We start from the raw sequence: 14,657 nt of genomic DNA on the forward strand, positions 1-14,657 counted from the left end.
TTAGGGTTCCAAGGCGCTGGGGGGAGGGGGGCGATGAGGAGACTGCTACTGCTCGAAGAGCCAGGTCTTGAGGAGTCTTCTGAAGGCGAGTAGGTCCTGAGTCTGTCGGAGGTAGGTAGGGAGTGTGTTCCAGGTCTTGGCGGCGAGGTAGGTGAAGGATCTGCCTCCGGAGGTGGTTCGTTGGATGCGGGGGACGGTGGCGAGGGCGAGGCTTGCGGATCGCAGTTGGCGGGTCGGTGTGTAGAAGTTGAGTCTGTCGTTGAGGTAGGAGGGGCCGGCGTTGTGGAGTGCTTTGTGTGCGTGGGTGAGGAGCTTGAAGGTGACCTTTTTGTCGACGGGAAGCCAGTGGAGCTCTTTGAGGTGGGGGGTGATGTGGCTGTGGCGGGGTGCGTTGGTGATGAGTCGGGCTGAGGCGTTTTGGATGCGTTGGAGTCGTTGGAGGTGTTTTGCTGGCATTCCTGCATAGAGTGCGTTGCCGTAGTCCAGTCTGCTGCTGACGAGGGCGTGGGTCACTGTCTTCCTGGTGTCGTTCGGGATCCATTTGTAGATCCTGCGGAGGGTGTTGTAGCAGGAGGAGGTGACGGCGCTGACTTGTCTGTCCATGGAGAGTGCAGAGTCGAGGATGAATCCCAAGTTGCGGGCGTGGTCGGTGGGCGTCGGAGCCGTTCCAAGGGTGGTGGGCCACCACGAGTCGTCCCAGGCGGAGGGGGATGTCCTGAGGATGAGGATTTCTGTCTTGTCGGTGTTGAGTTTCAGGCGGCTATTTCTCATCCAGTCAGCGACTGCTTTCATTCCTTCGTGGAGATTGGCTTTGGCGGTGGCAGGGTCGTTGGTGAGGGAGAGGATGAGCTGGGTGTCGTCGGCGTAGGTGATGATGTTGAGGTCGTAACGGCGGGCCACTTGTGCGAGGAGGCCATGTAAATGTTGAACAGCGTTGGGCTCAGGGAGGAGCCCTGGGGGACGCCGCAGATGATGATGTTGGCTTCTGGCGGAAGGGTGGGAGGCGGACGGTCTGTGTTCTGCCGAAGAGGAAGGATGAGGTCCAGGCTAGGGCTTTTTCCTGGATGCTGGCTTCTTGGAGGCGTGATAGTAGGGTGCGGTGGCAGACCGTGTCGAAGGCCGCGGAGAGGTCTAGGAGGATGAGGGCGGAGGTCTCGCCGTGGTCGAGTTGGCGTTTGATGTTATCTGTGGCGGCGATGAGGGCAGTCTCGGTGCTGTGGTTGGGTCTAAATCCGGTTTGTGAGGGGTCGAGGACGTTGTTGTCTTCGATGTGGCGTGTCAGTTGAAGGTTGACGATCTTGTCTGCGACTTTTGCTGGGTAGGGGAGGAGAGAGATGGGGCGGAAGTTCTTGAGGTCCTTGGGGTCGGCTTTGGGTTTCTTGAGGAGGGCGTTGATGTCTGCGTGATTCCAGCTTTCCGGAAAGGTGCCTGTTTCGAACGAGGCGTTGATGATCTTGCAGAGTTGAGGCGCAATGATAGAGTCGGCTTTGTTGAAGATGTGGTGGGGGCAGGGGTCAGTTGGTGATCCGGAGTGGATGGAGTTTATGATTTTGCGTGTTATGTCGTTGTCGACGTTGGACCAGGCGGTGATTGGGTTGTCAATGCTTGAGTTCGAAGTGGTGACGGAGGTGGGCGTGGTCGGGGTGTTGAAGCTGCTGTGGATGTCGGCGATCTTGCTGTGGAAAAAAGCGGTGAGGGAGTCGCAGAGTTCCTGAGAGGGCGGGATGTCGTTGATGTTGGCACTGGGGGTGGATAGTTCCTTTACGATGCGGAAGAGCTCTTTGCTGTCGTGTGCGTTGTTGTCTAGGCGGTCTTTGAAGGAGCACCTCTTGGTGGTCCTGATGAGTTGGTGGTGTCGGCGGGTTGCGTCTTTGAAGGTTGCGTGGTTGTCCGGTGTGCGTTCTTGGAGCCATTTCTTTTCCAGTTTCCTGCAGGCGCGTTTGGAGGCCAGGAGTTCATTGGTGAACCAGGAGGCTTTCTTGCTGGTTTGGTTGCTGGGGGGTTTCTTCAGTGGGGTGAGGATGTTGGCGCAGTGTTTGATCCATTGTCTGAAGTTGCAGGCCGCGGTGTCTGGGTCGGTGGGCTCATTCGGTGGGTTCTGGGAGAGGGTGCTGAGAAGTTGTTCTTCAGTGACTTTCCCCAGTTGCGGCGGGGGAGTTGGCGGCTGTGGTGGTGTGCGGTGTTTTTGTTGTAGGTGAAGTGGATGCAGTGGTGGTCGGTCCAGTAGGGTTCGGTGGTGTCTTTGAAGGTAACGTGGTCGCTGGTGGAGAAGATGGCGTCCAGTGTGTGTCCGGCGGCTTGGGTTGGTGACGTGACGAGTTGTCTTAGTCCGAGGTTCGTGAGGTTGCTGATTAGCGTGGTGGAGTTGTGGTCGTTGTTGTTCTCGAGGTGAAAATTTGAGTTCCCGAGGTGGATGTAGTCCGTGGAGGCGAGTGCGTGCTTGCGAGGTCAGCGATGGCGTCGCAGAACTGGGCCGTGGTCCGGGGGGTCTGTAAACAAGTGTTCCTCTGAGGGTGGTGTTTGGGTCAGTGTGGATCCGGAAGTGTAGAAGCTCTGCGGTGTTGAAGTGGTCGTCGGTGTGGGTGGTGATCTTGAGGGAGGATTTGTGGACGATGGCGAGACCTCCTCCGTAGCCGTTGTTGCGGTCCCTGCGGGAGATCTTGTATCCGTCTGGGATGGCAATGGCGATGTCTGGCGCGGATGAGTCGTTCCACCATGTCTCGGTCAGGAAGGCTACGTCCGGGGTGGTGCTGTCGAGCAGGTCCCAGAGTTCTACGGTGTGTTTGCGTGCGGAGTGGGTGTTGAGGAGTATGCAGTGGAGGTGGTTCGGTCTGGTGGTCGTTGGATTGGAGGTTCGTCGCAGGAGAAGTGGCAGTTGCGGCAGGTGAAAGGTCCGTGGGTGTGCTTCGGGGCGGCTTGGTAGCAGTGTTGGTTTTGGTTTCGGCCGTTGTTGAGTGCGTGGAGGGAGGCAGCGTCGTAGCTGAGCCTGGGCGGGGTGCGGAGCGGAGGGCGAGGTCCAGGGGTTCTGGCGCTGGGCGCGGTCCGGGCGCAGACGGGCGCAGACGGGCTTGCCTCTGGCGGCCATCGGCGCGCCCACTGCGCAGTCGCGCAGCGACCTGCATTAAGAGGGGGTGGAGGGAGGAGGAGCTGGGGGCGGGAGGGGGGCGGGGGCGGGGCCGAAGCGGTGGGAAAAACGGGCGAGGGAGCGGCGAGTGGGGAGGGGGGGGTGGGAAATAACACTAGGTAGCTAGAGGGGAGGGGGAGGTGGGAGGGCAGGGGGTGTGGAGAAGGGAAAAAAGTCAGGGAAGCAGGCGGATGGCGCTGGATTGGGGGTGGGGGGGTCAGAGGAGGAGGGAGACACGCAAGGGGAGAGAGCGAGATGTGGATCAAGCGCACAGAGGGGACAAAAACAATACAATGACTACTAGGCAACAGATACTAGCACAGAGGATACGTGAATGAAATACAGTGAATACAGTGGGCACAACAGAGACAACAAGACAACAGAGACAAAACGAAGAGACAAACGAATGTGAATACAAACATGACAGAAGCAAACCTTACTGCCCACCACTGGGCCACCAGGGATGAGGCGCAGGCGGGGGCCTGGGGGTGGAGGAGGGCCTCGAACACGGGCAGCAGCGGCAGTCAGGGACAGAGCACCTGCAGGGTGCGCTGCGGGGGGAACGTCCTGTCCTGACAACAGGGTCAGAGAACGCGCCCTCGTCGCGCAGCGACCTGCATTAAGAGGGGGTGGAGGGAGGGCGGGGGAGCTGGGGGCGGGAGGGGGGCAGGGCCGAAGCGGCGGGAAAAATGGGCGAGGGAGCGGCGAGTGGGGAGGGGGGTGGGAAATAACGCTAGGTAGCTAGAGGGGAGGGGGAAGTGGGAGGGCAGGGGGTGTGGAGAAGGGGAAAAAAGTCAGGGAAGCGGGCGGATGGTGCTGGATTGGGGGTGGGGGGGTCAGAGGAGATGGGAGACGCGCAAGGGGAGAGAGCGAGATGTGGATCAAGCGCACAGAGGGGACAAAAACAATACAATGACTACTAGGCAACAGATACTAGCACAGAGGATACGTGAATGAAATACAGTGAATACAGTGGGCACAACAGAGACAACAAGACAACAGAGACAAAACGAAGAGACAAACGAAGTGAATACAAACATGACAGAAGCAAACCTTACTGCCCACCACTGGGCCACCAGGGATGAGGCGCAGGTGGGGGCCTGGGGCAGGAGGAGGGCCTCGAACACGGGCAGCAGCGGCAGTCAGGGACAGAGCACCTGCAGGGTGCGCTGCGCGGCGGGGGGAGTGTCCTGTCCTGACAACAGGGTCAGAGAACGGAGAACGGAGAACAGAGCCATCCCGCAAATTCTTGCAACACTGACAGGAGCCATGACGGCAGGGCCTGTCAGTATTAAGAGCTGTCCACAGGGCTGACAGACTACTCTAGATTTGGCACTGTAGGACCCTTGAGATTGCAGCGACAATGTCCTCTGCCATCCCTACGTAGCATTCTCCGTCCGGCAAACTTCAAAACAGCTCCATAGTTTTTGTAGAATATTTTTGTAATGTTTCAGGAATTCAACATTTTAAATGATTATAGTGCTTACTTTTAAAAAAAGCCCTCAAAATGCCAAATTGGGGCCCTGGATATTATAGCAAAAGGATGTTATGGCTATACCAGAAAAGGAAACTCAAGACATTAAAAAAATATTTGAAGTCCTTACTGGCTAGTGCACTCATTATATTTTTTTCCACATCGTTCGTAGGTTAGAATATTGTGGGTAGCAATGCAAGGGAAAAACCATATTATAAAGAACATCTGCTGTGATGTCTGCATGATTTGACTAACAGATCAGCTATTTCAAATGTAATTGTAGGGTATAAGGGTTGATCTGGTGTAACTGGTACTTAGATGCTGTGAATCAAGATTGTCATCCAGGCTCAACATCCCTTGCAGGTGACCAGTGTCTCTGAATCTAGCAGTTCGATCCACAAAATGCATGTAGTACATAAAGTTGGATTACTCATGTGCTCCAAAATGCTATTTGCAAAGCTCAGGCTGAGATCTCTGCCTCCGCCTCTCCTACTTTTCTGTGCAGAGATCTCTGCCAAAGTGGCTGACATATCCACACACTTAGTAAATGTGGGAGGGACAAGGCTGTAAAATGGTGGAATAGTAACTATTAACTGGAGAGGTTTAGAGAAATTTAAAGAAGGTTTTAGGAAAGACATAACCATATGGAAAAAAGAATAAGACCATTGCTATTAACAAACTACACATCTATAGTTAATACAGTCAATACAGGCTTGAATAATTTCCAGCCCAGCTTTGGAGCAAATCAAGAACCACACATGGCCACTTACCTTACAAGTACCGTTAAACATTCCCATAGAAAACAATGGCAGGAAAATAACACCTCAGAGGAACTATTGTTAAATTAATTAACTTGTTTCAACATTTAAATTGTGTGTGTGTGTATAGATGTATATTTATTTCAATAAGTTATAAACTTAATCAAAAATAACGTTTAAACTTTAAAAAAAAAAAAAAAATTCACCTCATAACTTTCAATACAATTTACTGCATAGTAAATATACAAATGTTAGTGAGGTGTTTTTTTTTTAATTGATTAGGAAATAATTTATACATTTATTTAATAGTTAATTATTTAATATGCATTTATTTTGATGTGTTTATGTGCTTTCATTTTATTAGTTTTATGTTAGTAAATAGTTTGCATTTACATTTATTTATATTATACATTAAAACGTTTTTTTAATTAAAATTATAATCTTGAATAATTTCTCTATTTTCTACTGTGGCAGGGATCTCCACTTACATGTGCAAAGCCACTAGTAGTGACTTTTCACTTGTAAATGCTGTTGTAGTTGGCTTCACCCCCTGATTTTAGAGGGTGGACGCATGTCAGTTTAACCTAGATGTGAATCTAAACTCTATAATGGTGAATAGCAAAAAAGTGTAGAGTTACACCCAGCTATATTAGTACATGTACATGTGAATAAATGTTAACATGTGTATTTACCTTTCTGAATTGGGCCCTAATGGTCTAACTCCTTGTAGAAGGTATATGTGCTAGACCCGCACCCCAGCATGTATTAGATTATGGTTCAAGATGGAAATTTCTGTGAAGTCTGAATTAGCTGTTGTTCTCTTTGACCACTGGCAAACCTCAGTGGATTGCAGTGGTGTGGCAAAATTATTTTCCTAATACTTCTTGTGCCTTGAACACTACCTATAATCCTTTGCCCAATCTAAACTCCCCATTTATGCTGTCATTGAGGTACATCCCTCAACCAACTGACCCCAGCCCAGTTCTGAATGTGACCACCACCCACGAATGCCCTGGCCTGCTCCAGAGGTTTAAAAATTGCAGAAACCTGCCTTCTTTGTAAGCTGTACCACAGATCCATCACAATACTTGTGCTATTCAACACTCTGCATACAATATTTTGCCTGGACAACATTCAAAACTTGATATTGTAGTAGAACACCAAGAACCCCAAAACATAAGTTGGGAGATCCTAATAACAATGTCAGGAAAAGTTTTCTCATTATAAAATGTCACCATATGGCTAATGAAATACCAGCAGGTTACCCTGGCACAAGAATAATGCTACCAGCTAACAATATGGCTAGACCCACTGAATTACATACTGTGACTGTCGCATAGGTTCTCATTATCCTAATGAGACTACTGGATTTGGGCGGCAGAATCACCTGGACTGCAGGGGACTGAGTCTGAACCCACACCATGTGACACCTAATCCAGGTTTGGTTCCGGCTAACTAGCAGTGCCTCATCTCCACCCAATAGCAGCATACAGTCGTGGTCATGTGGCTGGAATCTCCTCCTAATGTATGTGGTTCGAAGTAGTGTTTTTATAATAAAACCGCTGATGTTCCAAGAAAGGATCCCCACGTAAGAGTGTGTATGTTTCTGTGAACATTGGAGACAAAGCGTACCACTTTTGCCGGCAACCTATCTTACTGCAGCCTTGAGAAAAGCACAGAGTGAAAGAAATGTCTTGTTTCAGAACGCATTGCTGACCTAGGCGAAAAATAGCTAGATAGAGAAAATAAAACAAGACCACAAATGTGGCTACTGTTAAAATAATATGAAGCTAAAATAAAACATCTCTAGGTTAAAGTGCACAGCGGCAGGCCTAGTGTGCTAAAATAACATGCATAAAACTATAGCTAAAATGGCTACACAACATGACGAGCTGCACTTCAGGAAGCTTCTTCCAGGATACTGGCCCGCTACCAGTAGCCTCCGAACTACCAGTTGCAGACCACTGGTGTAGTGCAGTTTTTTTTGTTTAGAATAAATCTTTTTATTAATTTTATGATGATAAATATATTTTTTAAGACGGTCATTAACCCCTCATCTGAGGTATGATTCTACATTCACTTTTTTGTGTTTGAATACAAATATGCACTTTATTTAACAGGACAGTCCATATGTTGTGTAGCGTTCCTCATCTTGGAGTCATTTTACTCTTAGAATGAAAAGTGACAGAAGTGCATGCAAATCACAATTATTCATACCCACGATGGCGTCTCCAGTGATCCCACACTTGCTCAAAACGTATGGGGATAGTCATGACCTCAGTATGTTGGTTTTCCTGCACACATACAGCAGTCCATAGCCTCCTCCCATTTTTTGGTGTCCTGTCTTGGTGCACTATCTGTCAGGTAACCTGCAAGCCAACAATATCGGAATTCTCAATATCTCTGACCATGCACACTTAACCACATCCAATACAACTTTAAAGCCTACTTCTTTTTCTTCTGGTGCTGTGGTCCGATATTACTATAGAGGGCAATCCAGGAAAGGCTTGCTGGTGTGTCATACCATGGGCACAGCCTTCTCCTTTGTATGATGACTCAAGATCATGTACATGTCCACCTGTACCACAGTGCAACACAACAGCATATTGTTCTTCGGATCCATTACCACATTTTGTGATAAAACGTTTACTCCTTACTGAGACTCTCAGAAACATTTGGTCTTGGTTGACCCATCACCATTAAAACTGATGTTCTCTTGATGCCCTTCTAAAGTGTAACATTCCAATAAAAGACTACCTCAGTGCGATTGATATGCTGAACAGGAGCCTTGGATATTGTGGCATGCTCAATATTGCTGGGTTTCATCCTAGACAAGAACATGAATCTCCACCACACATTAGTGCAATAGCAAAAGGGGCAAAGCGCCAGATCAGACAGCTACAAGACATTTTAAACTTCTCTTCCCTTAAGATTTTAAGTATGTTATAAAATGGCTTGTGTCACTGAGATTAGACTCTGCCAATTCCCTGCTCATAGGAAATCGAAAGCTACTCCTAACCCCCTAATGGCTGCTATTGGCGCTACCGTCAGACTGGCCATTGGTGCAATGAAGCATGATTAAATTACACATCTGATCACTCTTAAATGGTTCCCTAATGAAGTGAGAAGCTTCCTCAAACTTGCCAAACCCACCTAGAGAGTACTGCATGCTGGAGCTTCAAAATACCCAGCCTTCAAACTGCTGAGCGCCTGGAGTCCCTTCTGATAGAAACACCAACCTTAAGAACATTGAAGCAGTATTTCCGAGGAAAGGCACTTAAAATCTGGGACTACCTTCCATCAATCAATATAGAAAAATTTAACAAGGCTTTCAGCAACATTCAGCAACATTTCCGCCTATAAATGCCCCTCCAGATCTGAACTGACCCAAGGACACGGAACAATTTTTTTAAATTTTTAATTTTTTTTTCTTCCTTTTGGTCTCCCACAAAGTAGCCTTTTGTTGCTCCTTTGCTGCACACTCTCTAATGCTTGTTTTCTGGTGTCCGCATCTTCTTTGTATTGCATCACGAAACCTACACTATGTAAAGCGCACAGTCACCTCTTAGGCCTCATTCATAAAACAGCTTATAAATAATAACAGGGCTTCGCCTATGCAAATTCTTTTCACTTTGTCATTTTTTTTTACATATTGCAGAGCAGTTGAGATGCTGTGCAATATAACTTAATGTTAAAAAAAAGCGCCATGACATGGACAATAGCCGTAAACTATTGGTTTTGGTGATGCTTGTTTCCTTTACAAGAGAAACATAATACAAATGAACAATGTTGCACGTAAAACCTCTAAGTATGAGCTCCTAACTCATAGAGTTCAGAGAAAACTGCAAAAGGAAACAGAGACCAAATATTCTTGCATTAAGGGTATACTTTCCAGTTCTCCCACTTTGCATTCTGGTTCATGTAGTTTTACCTCCCGTACCGTATTAAAAATGGAAATCAAATAACATACCTGACAACGCAAAGGCACATACACTGCTTTAGAAGAGCTGTTTTTTGATTACACACAATTTAACATCTCTGATGCTTTTCTGAAACAAACAGGCATCTTTCACTTTACTGACTACATTGGCTAAGGCGCTGCACGTCAGTATTAGTAAAACAAATAGATTTAAAGCTGGGCGACATAGTCTAAACAAGACCCATTGGGCAATCTCACTAAAAAGCATTCCAATGTTCTTGAGGTCCAGCACAGGCGGCTCGTGTATACAAAGCGTGGTTGGGTCGATCAGGCTGAATACAACTCTATTTGTATGTGCGTGTAGTGGAGTTTCAGATACACTGGGCCAGGGGCAGAAATAAACCCTATCATCACTCAGTAAGTAGAGCTGCTAACTTCAACAGCACATAAGATGCAAATCAATGATGCTTAAAGCAGGTAAAAAAGATAACCAGTTAGACCCGGACATCAACATTTGTCTTAAAACCGCACAATCATATACATTACTCTGTAGAAAACATTGGGTCTCGGAACCCAGCACTACTGTAAAATATATTAGTATTGAAATTACTCAAATACATCGTACCTTTATGCAAGCTGATTTATCCAATGCTTTACTCCAGAATTGCTCGTGTTAAATGTTCAGCCCTGGCACTAGAACCGAGTCACCATTTCTTGCCTTTCAACTCTTTTCCGACATTTTTAATCACTTGATATTGCTTGAAGGTTGTCCTCTGCCTGCCCTCAATTCGACTTGAAAGGTGTGTGTTGCTGCAGGGGGTGGTATCTGGGGGTAGAGATGACAAACAACAAGAGGGTGGGAAACAAAGCAGGAAGTGGCGGGGTGTTTAAATTGCAGTTGTTTAGCGCTTACTAGGTTGAAGAAAATGACAGTGGGTGGCGGGATATTTCTGATGGATACACCTACCTGTGGATTCCTCACCTAAAGAATTCTCCCCTCGCGCCAGCTTCGCCGTAAATTTTTTTTTAGCTCTGCACGTCGACGATGACGTCACAATTGCCCGACTCCACGTTACGCCGTATGACGTCATCCAGGCAATAAGAAGCCTTCGTCGACGTGCAGACGTCAGTTCCCTTTTTTCCGTGCCTTCGAATAACGGTTTTTCTTCAAGGCTAACAGGGAGCTACCGTTGCACTTCTGTAGTTACCATGTCGCAGCCAAGAAAATCTGGCTTTAAACCTTGTAACCAGAGTGGGGGGTCGGATGTCGGTCACTGACGCCCATGAAAATTGTTTTTGGTGCCTTAGTTCCGACCATGAGGTCGAGTCATGCGGTTCGTACCAGCGCATGAACCCTAAGGCACTTAAAGAGAGAGAGGCGAAATTATTACTAGCCCGTTCCAAGAAAAAGAAGGAAAGGCGTCATTGTGGAGAGTCTTCTTCGAAATCTTCAAAGACTCATCGTCGCCATGGGGACTCTCGGCGTCGTCACGACTCTCGGCGCTGATCGAGTAGAGGCCGGTCCAGGTCCAGATCCAGATCTCCATCAGCTCGGCGGCGTCCGACGTAGGAGATTAGCCCGTCCATCACTCCTCCGCCTCCTACGACTCCGGCTTCTACGACTTCACCCTTGTCGGTGTTTGAAGTCGAGCCTCTTCAGGAACCGGCGGCTTCTCCGGAGCAGGAGATGCCTGATCCATTATCGGCTTCTATGCCGGCACCGACTAAGCATATCCGGCTTTCCCGGCGCAGGGTACGGATCCTGCTGCATTTTTAAATGCAATGTTCAATATCTTTTCCACCATGGCGCCTGGTGGAGGGCATGCGGGTCCGTCAGGCCCTTTGGCTTTTAACTTGGGTGCTCCGGCTCCTTACAAGCCGACACCCTTCATGCCATTTCTGCCTTCTGGAGCCGATGCCCTTGGCGTCGCCCAGGAGACCTGTGACGCCTACAATGTCTGCTGCTCCGGCGCCGGTGGATTCTCCACGGATCCAGTCCACAGTTAAATTGCCTGTGGCGCCGGAGGGTCTGGTGTCAGATGGATCCGAAGAGCGGCGCCGGCGAAGATCTTCGGCGTCGGCCGATGCCTTATCGACACCGGGACTCAAATCCAGGCTCCGGTCCAGGAGATTAGCATTACGCCTCCTGGAGGAAGAGGAATATAGCAGACAGTATCTGGAGGAAGGCGAAATCTTGGAGCCTTCAGGTGATTTTTCAAGGCTTGGACACAGCAAGAAGCATTGACACTTCCCCTGAATGGGATTTGGCTTCCCCTGGGGAGTATACCGAAGAGGCTGCATCTTTTCATGCGGTAATAAGGAAGGCTGCAGACTTTTTAGACCTTCCTCTTCCGGCTGCTGAGATGAAAAGGAACCTTATGACTGAAGTGCTGCATCCGGCTTCAGTAGTGGCGGAGCCTCTCTTGCCCTTCAATGAGGCTCTCCTGGACCCCATCAAAGATATTTGGAGAAAGCCAGTGACTTCTACAGCTGTCAACAGGGCGGTAGCGAGGCGCTATTGTGCGGCTCCAGGTGACCCGGACTTCCTCTCCAAACATCCAACTCCGGAGAGTTTGGTTGTTCAGGCATCGTGCTCCTCCCGGTCAGCCCCTGGTTTGTTCCCCGGGGCCCCTGCGGACAGGGAGTCTAAGAAAATGGACCACGCAGCAAAGAAGGCCTTTTCTTCATGCAGTATGGCCTTGAAGTCGACCAATGCAACTTGCATTTCGGGGCGTTACATTCATGCCCTTATGGAGGAGGCGAGAGGTCATCCTAACTTGCCACAAGAGGTGCTGCATCTGTTAACGGACGCTCAGGCGGCGGCGACCCAGGTGATTCAGTCTGGGTTGGACACCGTGGCAAGGGCTATGGGTACATCCATAGTGTTGCGGCATCAGGCTTGGCTGCGTTCATCAGGCTTCTCCTCGGATGTACAAGCTACTCTTCTGGACCTGCCTTTTGACGGGGAAAAACTCTTTGGGACAAAAGCAGATTCTGCTCTTGAACATTTGAAAGAGAGCAGAGCCACAGCGAGGTCGTTGGGACTTCAGGCAGCCACTTCCTCTACCTTTAGATCATATAGGAAGTTTAGGGGTTTTGGACATGGCTCCTCCTTTCGTGGCAGCTTCCAGGCACCACAACAATCTGCAGGCTCCCTGCCTTGCAGATCCCGCAGAGGCAGGGGCAGAGTACGTACAAGAGGAGCCACCCAGCAGCACTCTGCCTCTTCCTCAGGAGGGGTGCAGCAGGGAAAGCAGCCTTAGTCCTCCACCACTCCCTGTTCACGGGTCTCCGGTAGGGGGGAGACTTGCCCAATTTCTTCCAATGTGGGAGTTTATAACATCAGACTCTTGGGTCATCGACATTGTGAAGAAGGGGTATGCTCTTCCCTTTCGAGAGTTCCCTCCTCCCTTCCCTTCCCGCCCATCCTTCTGTTCGGAAGATCATCTTCTGTTACTGCAACAGGAGGTGTTATCCCTATTGTCAAAAGGCGCAGTGGAGTTGGTTCCGGAGCAGGAGAGGGGTCTGGGCTGTTATTCAAGATACTTCCTGATCCCCAAAAAAGATGGTCCGTTGAGACCAATTCTGGACTTGAGGATTTTGAATTGGTTCCTCAGGCAGGGAAAGTTCAAAATGCTGACCCTTTCACAGGTTCTTTTGGCGTTGAATGAAGGAGATTTGATGGTGTCTGTCGATTTACAGGATGCGTACTTCTATATTCCGATCCTCAAATCGCACAGGAAGTATCTCCGGTTTGTGGTGGGGTCGCAGCATGATCAGTTTGCGGTCCTCCCGTTTGGTCTTACTTCAGCACCTCGAGTCTTCACAAAGGTGATGGCGGTGGTAGCGGCAGAGCTCAGAAGAAGAGGGATAGCGGTGTTTCCCTATCTGGACGATTGGTTGATCAAAGCCAAGACTCCAGAGCTCGTGCGGCGTCACCTGCAGTCGACAACTCAGTTGTTGTTCGACCTGGGTTTTTCAATCAATGTGCCCAAATCTCACCTGGAGCCCTTTCAACGCCTCCTGTTCATAGGGGCAGTACTGGACACAACATTGAATCTGGCCTTTCCTCCGCCCCAGCGGGTTCAGGACATTCAGGCGTTGATTCCAATGTATCGAAATGGAGCAGTAGTTCCAGTCCTCAAGGTCCGTCGTCTGCTCAGTATGCTTCTTGCATACTGCTGGTCACTCATGCATGCTGGCACATGAGGGCTCTGCAGTGGTGCGTCCACAGGCAGTGGTTTCAGCACAAAGGGGATCTCGAGGATTCGATCACGATCTCCAGAGACACTGCAGTGGATCTTCAGTGGTGGGCTGCGATCGGCAACCTGTCGCAAGGAAGGCCATTCTCGCTGCCTCCGCCAGTGGCCACAGTTGTAACGGATGCTTCCACTCTAGGGTGGGGAGCTCATTTGGGGGACCTGGAGGTCAAAGGCCTTTGGTCTCCAGTGGAACAGAGGTTTCACATCAATCTGTTGGAATTGCAGGCAGTACGTCTGGCTCTCAAGGCCTTTCTCCCTTCCATTCGCGGTCAGTCAGTCCAGGTCCTGACGGACAACACTACCGCGATGTGGTATATAAACAAGCAGGGAGGAGTGGGGTCGTACCTTCTTTGCAGAGAAGCTCTTCGACTCTGGTCCTGGCTTCAGGACCACAAGATTTGCTTGGTAGCAAATCATTTGGCCGGGGTTCTGAATGTACGTGCGGATGTTCTCAGTCGACGCAGCTCGGTCGACCACGAGTGGTGTCTTCATCCGGATCTGGTTCTTTACATCTTCCAGATGTGGGGGTGTCCGCAGATAGATCTGTTTGCTACTCAGGAGAACGCGCAGTGCCCGTTATTTTGCAGCCTCCAGTATCTGGTGCAAGGAGCTTTGGGGGATGCGTTTCAGATGTCCTGGAAGGGTCAGTTGCTTTACGCGTTTCCTCCCATACCCCTGATTCCTCGAGTTCTGAGAAAGATCCGCCAAGACCAGGCCCAGGTCATCTTGATAGCCCCGGATTGGCCCAGAAGGGTGTGGTACACAGACCTTCTCCAACTCTCTCTGTGCCCTCCGCTCCGTCTCCCTTACAGGTTGGACCTCCTCTCGCAGTCGCAGGGGCAGATTCTACACCCCCACCTCCAGAGTCTGCACCTTCATGCCTGGAGATTGAACGGGGCAATCTGAGTGCTTTTTCTCTCCCACCGGAAGTGGTGGATGTTATTTTATCGGCCAGGCGACACTCCACCAAATCGATCTATGCAAGTAGGTGGGCTATATTTGTACGTTGGTGTGGAGAGAACTGAATTGATCCCTTAAAGGCTCACTTGTCTGATATATTATTATTTGCTCTTTCCTTGGCTCAGAAGGGTTGTGCAGTTGCCACAGTTAAGGGCTATTT

The 14,657-nt window shown here is 49.5% G+C and overlaps 1 protein-coding gene across 1 annotated transcript in view; it reads left to right on the plus strand.

Moving 5' to 3' along the window:
• CFAP43 (cilia and flagella associated protein 43) overlaps positions 1–14,657 on the plus strand; it is a 505,375-nt gene that overhangs the window by 104,592 nt on the left and 386,126 nt on the right. The gene's annotated exons all lie outside the window — the stretch shown is intronic.

The sequence above is a fragment of the Pleurodeles waltl genome, chromosome 6 (assembly GCF_031143425.1).
Source record: "Pleurodeles waltl isolate 20211129_DDA chromosome 6, aPleWal1.hap1.20221129, whole genome shotgun sequence".
Lineage (NCBI taxonomy): Eukaryota > Metazoa > Chordata > Amphibia > Caudata > Salamandridae > Pleurodeles > Pleurodeles waltl.